Source organism: Arachis ipaensis, chromosome B2, assembly GCF_059453495.1.
Source record: "Arachis ipaensis isolate K30076 ecotype BB chromosome B2, ASM5945349v1, whole genome shotgun sequence".
NCBI classification, from domain to species: Eukaryota; Viridiplantae; Streptophyta; class Magnoliopsida; order Fabales; family Fabaceae; genus Arachis; species Arachis ipaensis.
Window position 1 is genome coordinate 48,103,809 of NC_142437.1, and position 13,368 is coordinate 48,117,176.

The 13,368-nt window shown below is 36.5% G+C and overlaps 1 non-coding gene across 1 annotated transcript; it reads right to left on the bottom strand.

Moving 5' to 3' along the window:
* Window positions 1-8,402: 8,402 nt before the first annotated feature.
* LOC148573891 (small nucleolar RNA R71) lies at window positions 8,403-8,510 on the bottom strand. The gene has a single exon (XR_015906372.1). It is a non-coding gene; the product is annotated as a small nucleolar RNA R71 (small nucleolar RNA).
* Between the last annotated feature and the right edge of the window lie 4,858 nt (window positions 8,511-13,368).

A 13,368-nucleotide genomic window follows, 5' to 3' on the forward strand; every position in this document is an offset into this window, starting at 1 on the left:
GACTCATTTTACTCTAGCAATTTTCGAGGGCGAAAATTTTTCTAAGGTGGGTAGAATGTAACAACCCTAGTTTTTGAAAATCAAATAAAATAGTTATTTGTGATTAATTTTATTTGTTGATAATTTTATTTTAAGAAAATTATTTTGCTAAAGGTAATTAAATAGAATTTCATAATAATTGGAGTTTAAATTAATTAGAATTTTTATATAATCCTTATTGGATATTTGGTATAATTGAAATTATACTTTTGGTAATTGAAAAATAAGAAAGAATTGTATAATTTAATTTAAATAAATTCTATTTTGAATGAATTATGTTATTAATTTGAACTCCTAGAAATTATTTTATTAGAAATCATTAGATTGATATTTATAAATGTTTTATGTTTAAGTCAGTCAATATTTATGCACAATTTTTATTATAATTAGTTATTCTACACAAATTGAAATTAGAATTTTGATAATAGAAATATAATAAAAAGTTATACCATTTAATTTGAATAATTAATATTGAGTTTCAACTATATTTTATAAAAATGTGATTAATATGTTCATTTTATATTTTAAATTAGAAATAATTGATTGAGCTTAGAAATATGTTGATAAATAATGTTCCTAAATGTTTTTAATAGAGCATATTTGATTTTAAAATTACTCTACCCTCCAATTTTATCAAAATATCTATTCATATCTATCCATATTCTTTTATAAAATCCTAATTCCTAACCCTAATTCCCAAATTGAATCAGAAATCCTAATTCCCAAATTAATTAAGAAACCCTAACCCTAAACCCTTTTGCCTTAGCCGCACCCCCACCCCTCTTTCACCCTCTTCAGTGTAATACACTCAGCCCCACTCAAACTCACGCACGGACAAGAGAGGAAGAAGGAGAAGAGGACAATGCCGGCGGGTTGGGTGCCGCTGTCCCTGTCGTTGCCACGTCTGAGGGAGAAAGAGATCCAACAGAGAGTGCAGCTGCTGAACCCAGGATCGCTGCTGTTGAGGGCTTTGTCTTCGCTATCCATGGAACCATGAGTCGCGTCGCTGTCACTGAGAGGAGGAGGGAGAAGGCGCGATGCTGGAGGAGCGCGACTCGCCGTGCCGCCGTGGGTCCCTTGCCATCGAGCTCGAAGGAGCAGAGGAGAACGACATTAGGTTTGACAGAGACAGAGGTGGAGTGGCGCGAGGTGGAAGGCAAGCGGTTCACGTTGCCATTCGCGCCACCGTTGCTGAGCCATAGCGCCGCCGCCACCGGGTCTCACTGTTGTGCATCGCCGTCCAAAGTAGAGAGTCACGATGGAGCTCCATTTGTGCTTCTTTGGTCATCGCCGAGAAGTGGAGCTGTGTTCCACGCTGCTGTCGCCATCGATCCACGGCCACCACTGTGAGGGTTCCGCCACCGTCGTTCCAGTGCCATCGCTTGTGTCCTTCGTGCCACTACCGTGAGTAAAGTCTGCCACTGGTACTAGTTGAAACGCCAAAGTTGCTGTTTTGATTCTGATGTAATTCGCCCTTGTCCCTACTCATTGTTGTCCTCTGTTCTGCCTCTGCTTGTGATTTTCGTAGTTACCAGAGTCTTTGCCGCGGTGGATACTGTCAATGGAGTTGCTGGGAGCCAATTTTGGAGCTTCCCTTGATGATTCTGATGTTGCTACGTAGGTTTCGAGCTGTTGTATTGTTGCCAGATGAAGGAAAGCGCCACTGCTATTGCCCGACAGAAGCTTCCCCTGCCTTCCCAATTCTATTCTTGAAACTGTAACACCCTTGCTCATGCTCTGTTTCCCGAATCTATTTCTCTACCATATTTTGTTCTGATTACAATAGTATATGTTAATGTCTCTGTTTAGTATTATCGTCTTTATCCGGAACCACTGATGTCACCACTATAGAGATGATTGGGATAGGTGCGATTGTCATTGTTGTTGCTGCCCCAGAAGAAGTGAGGCTGCTGTTGCTGCTGCTGTTCCGGCCGCATTGGCTATTGTAAACTGGGAAAAAGAAAGGGATCGTTGTGTTTAAATTCGACGGTTTTGGCTAGTCGAGGTAGGGGATTTATTTTTAAAGTTAAACATTTTTAATTTAAAATGCGTACAAAGTTATTTGGATAAGTACAAATGGTTAACAAAGGTTAAGAATTTCTTAATTAACATGAATGACTTGAAATGCATTTGGAATTAGTTGGTTGTTGTGATTATTTTGAGCTGTCACTGAAATTAGATGCTGTTGGGAATGATGAATAATTTAGTGTAATTTATTAAATTGAAATATGTTGAGTTAATTATTGAAAAGTTGTCGAATGGATAATTGATGAATTGAGCTTGGATTGCTGCTGTGAATGTATGGTTTTGTTATGAGATTAGTTTGTGGAATTAAGCTTGGATTGAGGTTGTGGAAGTGTGATTGGTGTGGTATTAAAACTGATTTTGATTTGAGGCTGTGAATTGTGATTTGTGAATAATGATTGTATTGTTTGAAAGTGACTAATTACTCAGATTCCTGGTTATGCTGATTTCTTGATTTAGTTGTGAAATTGAGATGTAATTGATGAAGGTGGATATTGTTGCAAGCTTGTTTGAGAAATTATTGGTCACTGGATATGTAATTTGACTCGATAATATTGTGTTGAGTGTTAAATTGATTTAAGCTTGTGCTCGGTCTGGAATTGTTGTGATAATGGTCTAATTGTGACTGCCTTCTGAATATTTTAGAGTTGTTGGAAATTCAGATTTTAATTGATTATGTCAAGTTGGTTGTTATTGTTGGTTTAAGGTTAACTACAGATGATTTTGTGAATGGTTAAAGGATTGAAGGTTGATTATTGAAGTATTTTCTTAAAGTATGATCTTTAATATAAAATGGTAACCTTGCTAATAACTAAATAGCTTTAAAAATAACTAGGAATATGAAAGGTCGGTGTTTGAAATATTAGTTATGAGTTTTTGAAGCTGGACTGGTTTACTTTTAAAGAATGGTTTTTGGAGTCTCTAATTTTAATTGATGTTCGGATGTTGGTCTTAGACTGATTTATGATGAAATGATTACTGAGATTCTATTCTTGTGAAAACTGCTGATAAAAGGGCTGATGATTTGTTGAGAAAGAGGGAACCCGTAAGGGTGGCTAAGTCCGAATTTTAGGGGAGGTGCTGTCGAAATTTTATAAAAATCTGAGGTTTTATTTGAAAAGTAATTTTAGAAGATTTGAACTTGGAAATTATGTTATTGGATTTTTATTTAGGTAAGAAAAGAATTATATTATTTTGTATTTTAATTACCAAGGTTTATGTTCAAGTTTGAATTATTTATAAAAGAAGTTATGTTTTGAGATTTATTTAATATGAAGAGAGTTATGCTTGGGGTTTGCAATGAAGGATTACTTTTTACAAGTTTAATGAATATATAATATTTGAATTTGAATGATAAAGAGAGATGGTTTTTGAGTCCTTGGGATGTTAGTAAACTTGAAAGAGTTTTATTTGGTTACCTTTAGTAAGAGGGTGACGTTTTGAAAATTATTTAGCGAATTTAAAATAAATGATTTTCTTGAGTCTTTTAAAAGAAAATTAAACTAGAAAATAGTTTTAAAATTGGTTCAAGTTAAGAGGTTGCAAAATTGAAAGTCGTGACGTTTGTACAACATGACTGAACAAAGAAAGAGAGAGATATTGTATAAGAATATGTAACTGGAGATGAATAACGAGAATGATAACCTATGATGATAGTTACACTGATTCTTTTGAGGAAAGGTATTCAGTTTATGAAATTGTTGGCAAGGACGTGGGTTTTGTCCCGCTTGCATATTTATGATTATAAAAGAGAACAAAAGGCAGAGGACCTGTTGAAAGGTAATTTGTTGCTTGAGGCAACCCAAGAGATGTGTTTATTCATTTGTTGCGTTAAGGCAACGCCAGATATACTTGTATGATCATCTGCTACATTGAGGCAGTTAGATAGATAGTGGTGCGACCACCGAGAATGCTTTCCTGCGGTACAGATCCATATTTTAATTCTGTAAGGCAGAGGGGTTATTTCCTGCTACAAAAGTACCGTGACCACCTGTTCCATTTCTGTAGTGGCAGAGGGGTTATTTCCTGTATACAGAAGGTGTGTCGGCATACATCCCTGCAGTGGCAGATGTGTTATTTCCTGCATGCAGTGGACCCTGTGGTGGTAGAGGGGTTATTTCCTGTACACAGGCGTATAGCCAACTGGAAAGCCATACTCGTTTCAGCTACTTCGGGTTACGTCGGGAGCGGGTAGAAACCGACAGATGAGCTCATTACCTGCACTAGGGCTAGACATGCATCATCCTTATTTGCGCATCTGCATTTGATTGTGTTTGCCTGTTTTACTGCTTTGTAATTGTGCTGCTTGTCTTGTGATTTGTTTGTTTGTTGAATTAAATCTTTTGCTTGTACTTTTAATTTCTGAATGTTTTAAAGAGATTAATAATTGACGTTATGATTGGGAATTTATTAAGTGGCTGAAAAATGATTGATATAATTAATCTTGTCATTGAAATCTGTTTGAGTTTAGAGTCTTCGAAAGAGGTGATCAATTAGTTAAAGTAAAGCTAAGAATATATCTAAAAGGTTTGATGATATATAGTTTCCTTGAGTATGTTAATTATTTGCATTTTATTTCATTACTTTTACGGCATTCTCATTCCCTACTGAGAATGTGTGGTTTGTTCTCACCCAAAAATCCTCCACCTTTTCAGTGACACATGTTTGAAAACTCCGTTTGAAGCTGCGGGCGATTATAGAACTTATTTATGAGTTAAGTTTATGACTTGAGTTTCTTTCATAGAATTCTCTCGCCTTTGTAGCTTTAGTTTTTATTTTATACAGAGGGATAGGAGTTGTACCTGAATTTTATTTAAATTCTTTTGTATAATATTTATTATTAATAATAATTATGTGATTATTATTACTGGGTGATGTTTGCTATATGATTTTGATAAACAAAAACAAAATTTTTCAGGAATTTTTTTAAAAACTAAATCGCAATATCGAATTAAATGCTCAATAGTAAATAGTTAATAAAGGAAAGCAGGTTGGTAACGCCTTACTTGCGGTACGATCATGACGTTCTGGAAGTTGGGTCATTACAAATGGTATCAGAACAGTTCGTTCCTGTACACAGAAGGAGCACAATGGTGCACGAAATTGTGATCATCAATAATGGCGCCAAAGACTTGGAGCTCTCAAACGTGAATCACACTTTGTCATAATTCCGCACAACTAACCAGCAAGTGCACTGGGTCGTCCAAGTAATACCTTACGTGTGTAAGGGTCGATCCCACGGAGATTGTCGGCTTGAAGCAAGCTATGGTCATCTTGTAAATCTCAGTCAGGCAGATTCAAATGGTTATAGAGAATTGATAATAAAATATAAAATAGAATAAAGATAGAGATACTTATGTAATTCATTGGTAGGAATTTCAGATAATCGTATGAAGATGCTTTGTTCCTTCTGAACCTCTGCTTTCCTATTGCCTTCTTCCAACCATTCATACTCCTTTCCATGGCAAGCTTTATGTTGGGCATCACCATTGTCAATGGCTACTTCCCATCCTTTCAGAGAAAGAGTTCCAAATGCGCTGTCACCACACGGCTAATCATCTGTCGGTTCTCGATCATGTTGGAATAGGATCCATTGATCTTTTGCGTCTGTCACACGCCCAACAATCGCGAGTTTGAAGCTCGTCATAGTCATCCCTTCCCAGATCCTACTCGGAATACCACAGACAAGGTTTAGACTTTCTGGATCTCAAGAATGACTGCTAATAATTCTAGCCTATACCACGAAGGTTCTAATCTTAGATTAGAAACCCAAGAGATACGCCTTCAAGCCGTTGCTAGTAGAATAGAGGTGGTTGTCAGGCACATGTTCATAGGTGAGAATGATGATGAGTGTCACGGATCATCACATTCATCAAGTTGAAGAAGGAATGAATATCTTAGAGAAGAAGTAGGCGTGAATTGAATAGAAAAATAGTAGTACTTTACATTAATTCATGAAGAACAGCAGAGCTCCACACCTTAATCTATGGTGTGTAGAAACTCCACCGTTGAGAATACATAAGAACAAAAGGTCCAGGTATGGACGAATGGCCAGCCCCTATAAAGGTCTAAGATAGGATAAGACTAATCAAAGATCGACCAAAATATATTTTTCAAAAATATATTTTTCTTCAGAATTTTTAAGAATGAATTCTAGTGTTTCATGAAGTATGTGAAGCCTGGTTGGCTGTAAAGCCATGTCTAAATTCATTTGGACTGAGGCTTCCAATTTGTTATCAAGAGCAAGCTAGTTGTTGCTAATCCACCTGCTGCTGTTCCTGATTTACATACTAAAGCTTGGCTGGCTATTAAGCCATGCCTGACCCTTTGATTGGAGCTTTAGTCTAAAAAGCATAAGATTCCTGGAATTCATATTAAAAATTTTGGAATCCTTATTTTTCTTTTTCAAAATGATTTTCGAAAAAAATTAAAAGAAAATACAAAAAAATTATAAAATCATAAAAATCAAAAATATTTTCGTGTTTCTTGTTTGAGTCTTGAGTCATGTTATAAGTTTGGTGTCAATTACATATTCATCTTGCATTTTTCGAAAATTCATGCATTCATAGTGTTCTTCATGATCTTCAAGTTGTTTTTGGTAAGTCTTCTTGTTTGATCTTTGCATTTGCATGTTTTGTGTCTTTTCTTGTTTTTCATATGCATTCTTGAATTCTTTATGTCTAAGCATTAAAGAATTCTAAGTTTGGTGTCTTGCATGTTTTCTTTGCATTAAAAATTTTTCAAAAATATGTTCTTGATGTTCATCATGATCTTCATAGTGTTCTTAATGTTCATCTTGACATTTATAGTATTCTTGCATACATCACATGTTTTGATCTAAAATTCTCATGCATTGCATTACTTTTCTTGTTTTTCTCTCTCATCATAAAAATTCAAAAATAAAAAAAAAATATCTTTTCCTCTTTTCTCTCATAATTTTGAAAATTAGATTTGACATTTTCAAAAATTTTTAAAATCTAGTTGTTTTTATGAGTCAAATCAAATTTTCAATTTAAAAATCTTATCTTTTTCAAAACATTTTTCAAAAATCAAATCTTTTTCATTTTTCCTAGTTATTTTCGAAAATTCCAAAAATATTTTTCAAAAATTTTTTCTTAATTTTACATCATATTTTCGAAAATAACATCATCAATTAATGTTTTGATTCAAAAATTTCAAGTTTGTTACTTACTTGTTAAGAAAAATTCAAACTTTAAGTTCTAGAATCATATTTTATGATTTCTTGTGAATCAAGTCATTAATTGAGATTTTAAAAATCAAATCTTTTTCAAAAACTAATTTCTATCATATGTTTTCAAAAGTATCTTCTTATCTTACCTTTTTCAAAAATTTGATTTCAAAATATCTTTTCTAACTTCCTAACTTCTTATCTTTTCAAATTTGTTTCAACCAACTAACTAACTTTTTGTTTGTTTCTTATCTTTTTCAAAACCACCTAACTAACTCTCTCTCTCCAATTTTCGAAAATATCTCCCTCTTTTTCAAAATTTCTTTTTAATTAAACTAATTATTTTATTTTTTTATTTGAATTTTCGAAAAAAAAAACTATTAACCTTTTTCAAAAAAAAAAAAATTTATTTTCGAAAATCCTCTCCCTCTCTCATCTTATTCTATTTATTTATTCATCTACTAACATATCTTCCTCACATCACTCACCAAATTCGAACCCCCTCTTCTATCTGTGTTCGAATTTTTTCTTCTTCTTTTTCTACTAACAATAAGGAACCTCTTTACTATGACATAGAGGATTCCTCTTCTTTTCTTTTTCTCTTCTCTTTCTTATGAGCAGGGATAGAGAAAAAGGCATTCTTGTTGAAGCTGATCCAGAACCCGAAAGGACTCTGAAGAGGAAACTAAGAGAAGCTAAATTACAACAATCCAGAGACAACCTTATTAAAAATTTCGAACAAGTAAAGGAGATGGCAGCCGAACCCAACAACAATAATGCAAGGAGGATGCTTGGTGACTTTACTGCACCTAATTCCAATTTACATGAAAGAAGCATCTCCATCCCTACCATTGGAGCAAACAATTTTGAGCTGAAACCTCAGCTAGTTTCTCTGATGCAGCAGAACTGCAAGATTCATGGACTTCCATCTGAAGATCCTTTTCAGTTCTTAACTGAATTCTTGCAGATCTGTGATACTGTTAAGACTAATGGAGTAGATCCTGAAGTCTACAGGCTCATGCTTTTCCCTTTTGCTGTAAGAGACAGAGCTAGAGTGTGGTTGGACTCTCAACCCAGAGATAGCCTGAACTCTTGGGATAAGCTGGTCACGGCTTTCTTAGCCAAGTTCTTTCCTCCTCAAAAGCTGAGCAAGCTTAGAGTGGATGTTCAGACCTTCAGACAGAAGGAAGGTGAATCCCTCTATGAAGCTTGGGAAAGATACAAGCAGCTGACCAAAAAGTGTCCTTCTGACATGCTTTCAGAATGGACCATCCTGGATATATTCTATGATGGTTTATCTGAGTTATCAAAGATGTCATTGGATACTTCTGCAGGTGGATCCATTCACTTAAAGAAAAGGTCTGCAGAAGCTCAAGAACTCATTGACATGGTTGCTAATAACCAGTTCATGTACACTTCTGAGAGGAATCCTGTGAGTAATGGGACGCCTCAGAAGAAGGGAGTTCTTGAAGTTGATACTCTGAATGCCATATTGGCTCAGAACAAAATATTGACTCAGCAAGTCAATATGATTTCTCAGAGTCTGAATGGAATGCAAGTTGCATCCAACAGTACTCAAGAGGCTTCTTATGAAGAAGAAGCTTATGATCCTGAGAACCCTGCAATAGCAGAGGTAAATTACATGGGTGAACCATATGGAAACACCTATAATCCATCATGGAGAAATCATCCAAATCTCTCATGGAAGGATCAAAGGCCTCAACAAGGCTTTAATAATGGTGGAAGAAACAGGTTTAACAATAATAAACCTTTTCCATCATCCACTAAGCAACAGACAGAGAACTCTGAACAAAATACCTCTAATTTAGCGAACTTAGTCTCTGATCTATCCAAGGCCACTGTAAGTTTCATAAATGAAACAAGGTCTTCCATTAGAAATTTGGAAGCACAAGTGGGCCAGCTGAGTAAAAGGATCACTGAAATCCCTCCTAGTACTCTCCCAAGCAATACAGAAGAGAATCCAAAAGGAGAGTGCAAGGCCATTGACATAAGCACCATGGCCGAACCTGTAAGGGAAGGAGAGGACGTGAATTCCAAGGAGGAAGATCTCCTGGGACGTCCAATGATCAATAAGGAGCTTCCCTCTGAGGAACCAAAGGACTCTGAGGCTCATCTAGAGACCATAGAGATTCCATTGAACCTCCTTATACCATTCATGAGCTCTGATGAGTATTCCTCTTCTGAAGAGAATGAGGATGTTACTGAAGAGCAAGCTACCAAGTTCCTTGGTGCAATCATGAAGCTAAATGCCAAATTATTTGGTATTGAGACTTGGGAAGATGAACCTCCCTTGTTCACCAATGAACTAAGTGATCTGGATCAACTGACATTGCCTCAGAAGAAACAGGATCCTGGAAAGTTCATAATACCTTGTACCATAGGCACCATGATCTTTAAGGCTCTGTGATAAACCTCATGCCCCTCTCTGTAATAGAGAAACTGGGAATCAATGGGGTGCAAGCTGCTAAAATCTCATTAGAAATGGCAGACAATTCAAGAAAACAGGCTTATGGACAAGTAGAGGACGTGTTAGTAAAGGTTGAAGGCCTTTACATCCCTGCTGATTTCATAGTCCTGGATACTGGAAAGGAAGAGGATGAATCCATCATCCTAGGAAGACCTTTCCTAGCCACAGCAAGAGCTGTGATTGATATGGACAGAGGAGAATTGATCCTTCAATTAAATGAAGACAACCTTGTATTTACAACTCAAGGATCTCTCTCTGCATCCATGGAGAAGAAGCATAAAAAGCTTCTCTCAAAGCAGAGTCAAACAAAGCCCCCACAGTCAAACTCTAAGTTTGGTGTTGGGAGGCCACAACCAAACTCTATGTTTGGTGTCAAACCCCCATATCCAAACTCTAAGTTTGGTGTTGGGAGGTCTCAACAAAGCTCTGCACATCTGTGAGGCTCCATGAGAGCCCACTGTCAAGCTATTGACATTAAAGCTTCGGTCCAAAACACTAGACATGGCCAATGGCCAGCCAAGCTTTAGCAGATCATTACTTTCAACAGCAAGATTGATAGAAATCATCAAGCTCTTGTGATGATAAGTTGAAACCTCGGTCCAAAAGATTAGACATGGCTTCACAGCCAGCCAGACTTTAATAAATCATCATGAAACTCTAGAATTCATTCTTAAAAACTCTGAAGAACAGAATAAAAATTTTTTTTTTGTATTTTTGAAAATTTTTTCGAAAATAAGAAGTAAAAAGCTTAAACATAAAATAAAATTACCTAATCTAAGCAACAAGATGAACCGTCAGTTGTCCAAACTCGAACAATCCCCGGCAACGGCGCCAAAAACTTGGTGCACGAAATTGTGATCATCAACAATGGCGCCAAAGACTTGGAGCTCTCAAACGTGAATCACAATTTGTCACAATTCCGCACAACTAACCAGCAAGTGCACTGGGTCGTCCAAGTAATACCTTACATGAGTAAGGGACGATCCCACAGAGATTGTCGGTTTGAAGCAAGCTATGGTCATCTTGTAAATCTCAGTCAGGCAGATTCAAATGGTTATGGAGAATTGATAATAAAATATAAAATAAAATAAAGATAGAGATACTTATGTAATTCATTGGTAGGAATTTCAGATAAGCGTATGAAGATGCTTTGTTCCTTCTGAACCTCTGCTATCCTATTGCCTTCTTCCAACCATTCATACTCCTTTCCATGGCAAGCTTTATGTTGGGCATCACCATTGTCAATGGCTACTACCCGTCCTCTCAGTGAAAATGTTCCAAATGTGCTGTCACCGCACGGCTAATCATCTGTTGGTTCTCGATCATGTTGGAATAGGATCCATTGATCCTTTTGCGTCTGTCACACGCCCAAAAATTGCGAGTTTGAAGCTCATCACAGTCATCCCTTCCCAGATCCTACTCGGAATATCACAGATAAGGTTTAGACCTTCCAGATCTCAAGAATGACCGCCAATAATTCTTGCCTATACCACGAAGGTTCCAATCTTAGATTAGAAACCCAAGAGATATGATGGGATATTTTTGTGGAGAAACGAATTTCTCCAAAACACCCAAAACTAACCGGCAAGTGCACCGGGTCGCATCAAGTAATAATAACTCACGGGAGTGAGGTCGATCCCACAGGGATTGAAGGATTGAGCAATTTTAGTTTAGTGGTTGATTTAGTCAAGCGAATCAAGATTTGGTTGAGTGATTTGTGATTTGCAGAATTTAAATTGCATGGAAAGTAAAGGGAATGGGTAATTGACATGAAATTAAAGAGAACAGGAATTTAAATGCTGAATCTTAAAGAACAAGAAATTAAATGGTAGAAACTTAGAATGCAAGAAATGGAAATTGCAGAATCTTAAAGTGCAAGAAATGTAAATAGCTTGAATTGTAAAGGGAATTGGGAGTTGGATTTGCAGAAATTAAACGAGGGAAAGTAAATTGCAACCAACAGAGAAGTAAAAGAACACTTGGATTGAACCGGATCTAAAAACAGAATTGTAAATAAGCATGAAAACAGTAAACAGGGAATGGGAAATGGGGAATCCGGATCTCAGGACCCAAGAGACTAGATAACCAAGTCTAGATCTCAATGCCTTCCTAGATCCAACAAGAACAATTGCAAAGGAATTGTAAATTGCAAAGGAAGTAGATGAAGGACAATTAACAGAAATTAAATTCAATAAGCAGTAGAAGAAATAGAGAGATCTTCGGATGAGATTGAAACAGAATTCCTTCAATTCTCCAACCCAAGATCCAAGACAATTGCAATTGAAATTGAAAGCAATAAAACTAAGAGGAAGAGAGTGGAATTCTCCTTCCCCGAAACTAAGAAATTAAAGAGCACTCAATATCCAAAGCTTTCCGAAAACTATTATGAAAACTCAAAAGGAAAGCTCCCCGAAAAACTTGAATTCTATCCTATTTATACACTTTCTTCAAATGATTTTCAAGCCTTGAGTTGGGCCTTTGCTCTTGGTGGAATTGGGTTGAGAGAGGCCTTGGTTGATTGCTCTTGGAGTTTGGAGAGGAACCAAAGTGAACTAATTGAACCGGGTTGAAGTTTTGCAAAAGTTTGAGTAAAAGTTTGAGTAAAAGTTTGAGGCTAACTTTTACTCTAACTTTTACTATCAGCCTCCATGCTTTGCTGCTATCCACGTTGGGGCAAAAGTTAGGGGTCTAACTTTTGCTCCAACGTTGGCCTCCTTATGTGTACTTATGGCGCCAACGTTAGCCCAAAAGTTAGAGGCTAACGTTGGCGCAAACTTTTGCTCCCCCTTTGTATTGTTCATGTGCCAACGTTAGCCCAAAAGTTAGAGGCTAACATTGGCGCAAACTTTTGGTGGCCAGGGGGTGTTTTTCTCATGCCAACGTTAGCCACAAAGTTAGGGGCTAACGTTGGCGCAAACTTTTGGTGCCCAGGGAGTAACTTTCATGTGCCAACGTTAGCCCAAAAGTTAGGGGCTAACTTTTCACCCAAAAGTTTGTGCAAAAGTTTGAGGCTAACTTTTGGTCCAGCTTTTTGCTTCCTGGTTCATTTTCACTTATTCCATTGTCCTCTCTTTACTCCTAGCCATTCCTTCTTGCTTCAACCTTTCTCCAAGCTTTCTTCACCTATCATTAATCAACCAAACACATCAAAGCTATGCTTAAAATCATGAGATATTCATTTTATCATAATATGTGACAATTATAGCATAAAACCTCATGAAATAGCATGAATTCATACATGGTTGATTCAATCAAAGGAAACATGAAAATCTACCCAAATTAGCTTACTTGTAGCTCAAGAAAGTGCATAATTCAATTGAAAACAAAAGAAAAAGACTAGTGAAACTAGGCTAAGATAACTTGTCATCAAGATACGCATTCAAGCCGTTGCTAGTAGAACAGAAGTGGTTGTCAGGCACATGTTCATAGGTGAGAATGATGATGAGTGTCACGGATCATCACATTCATCAAGTTGAAGAACTAATGAATATCTTAGAGAATAAGTAGGCGTGAATTGAATAGAAAAACAGTAGTACTTTGCATTAATTCATGAAGAATAGCAGAGCTCCACACCTTAATCTATGGTGTGTAGAAACTCCACCGTTGAGAATACATAAGAACAAAAGGT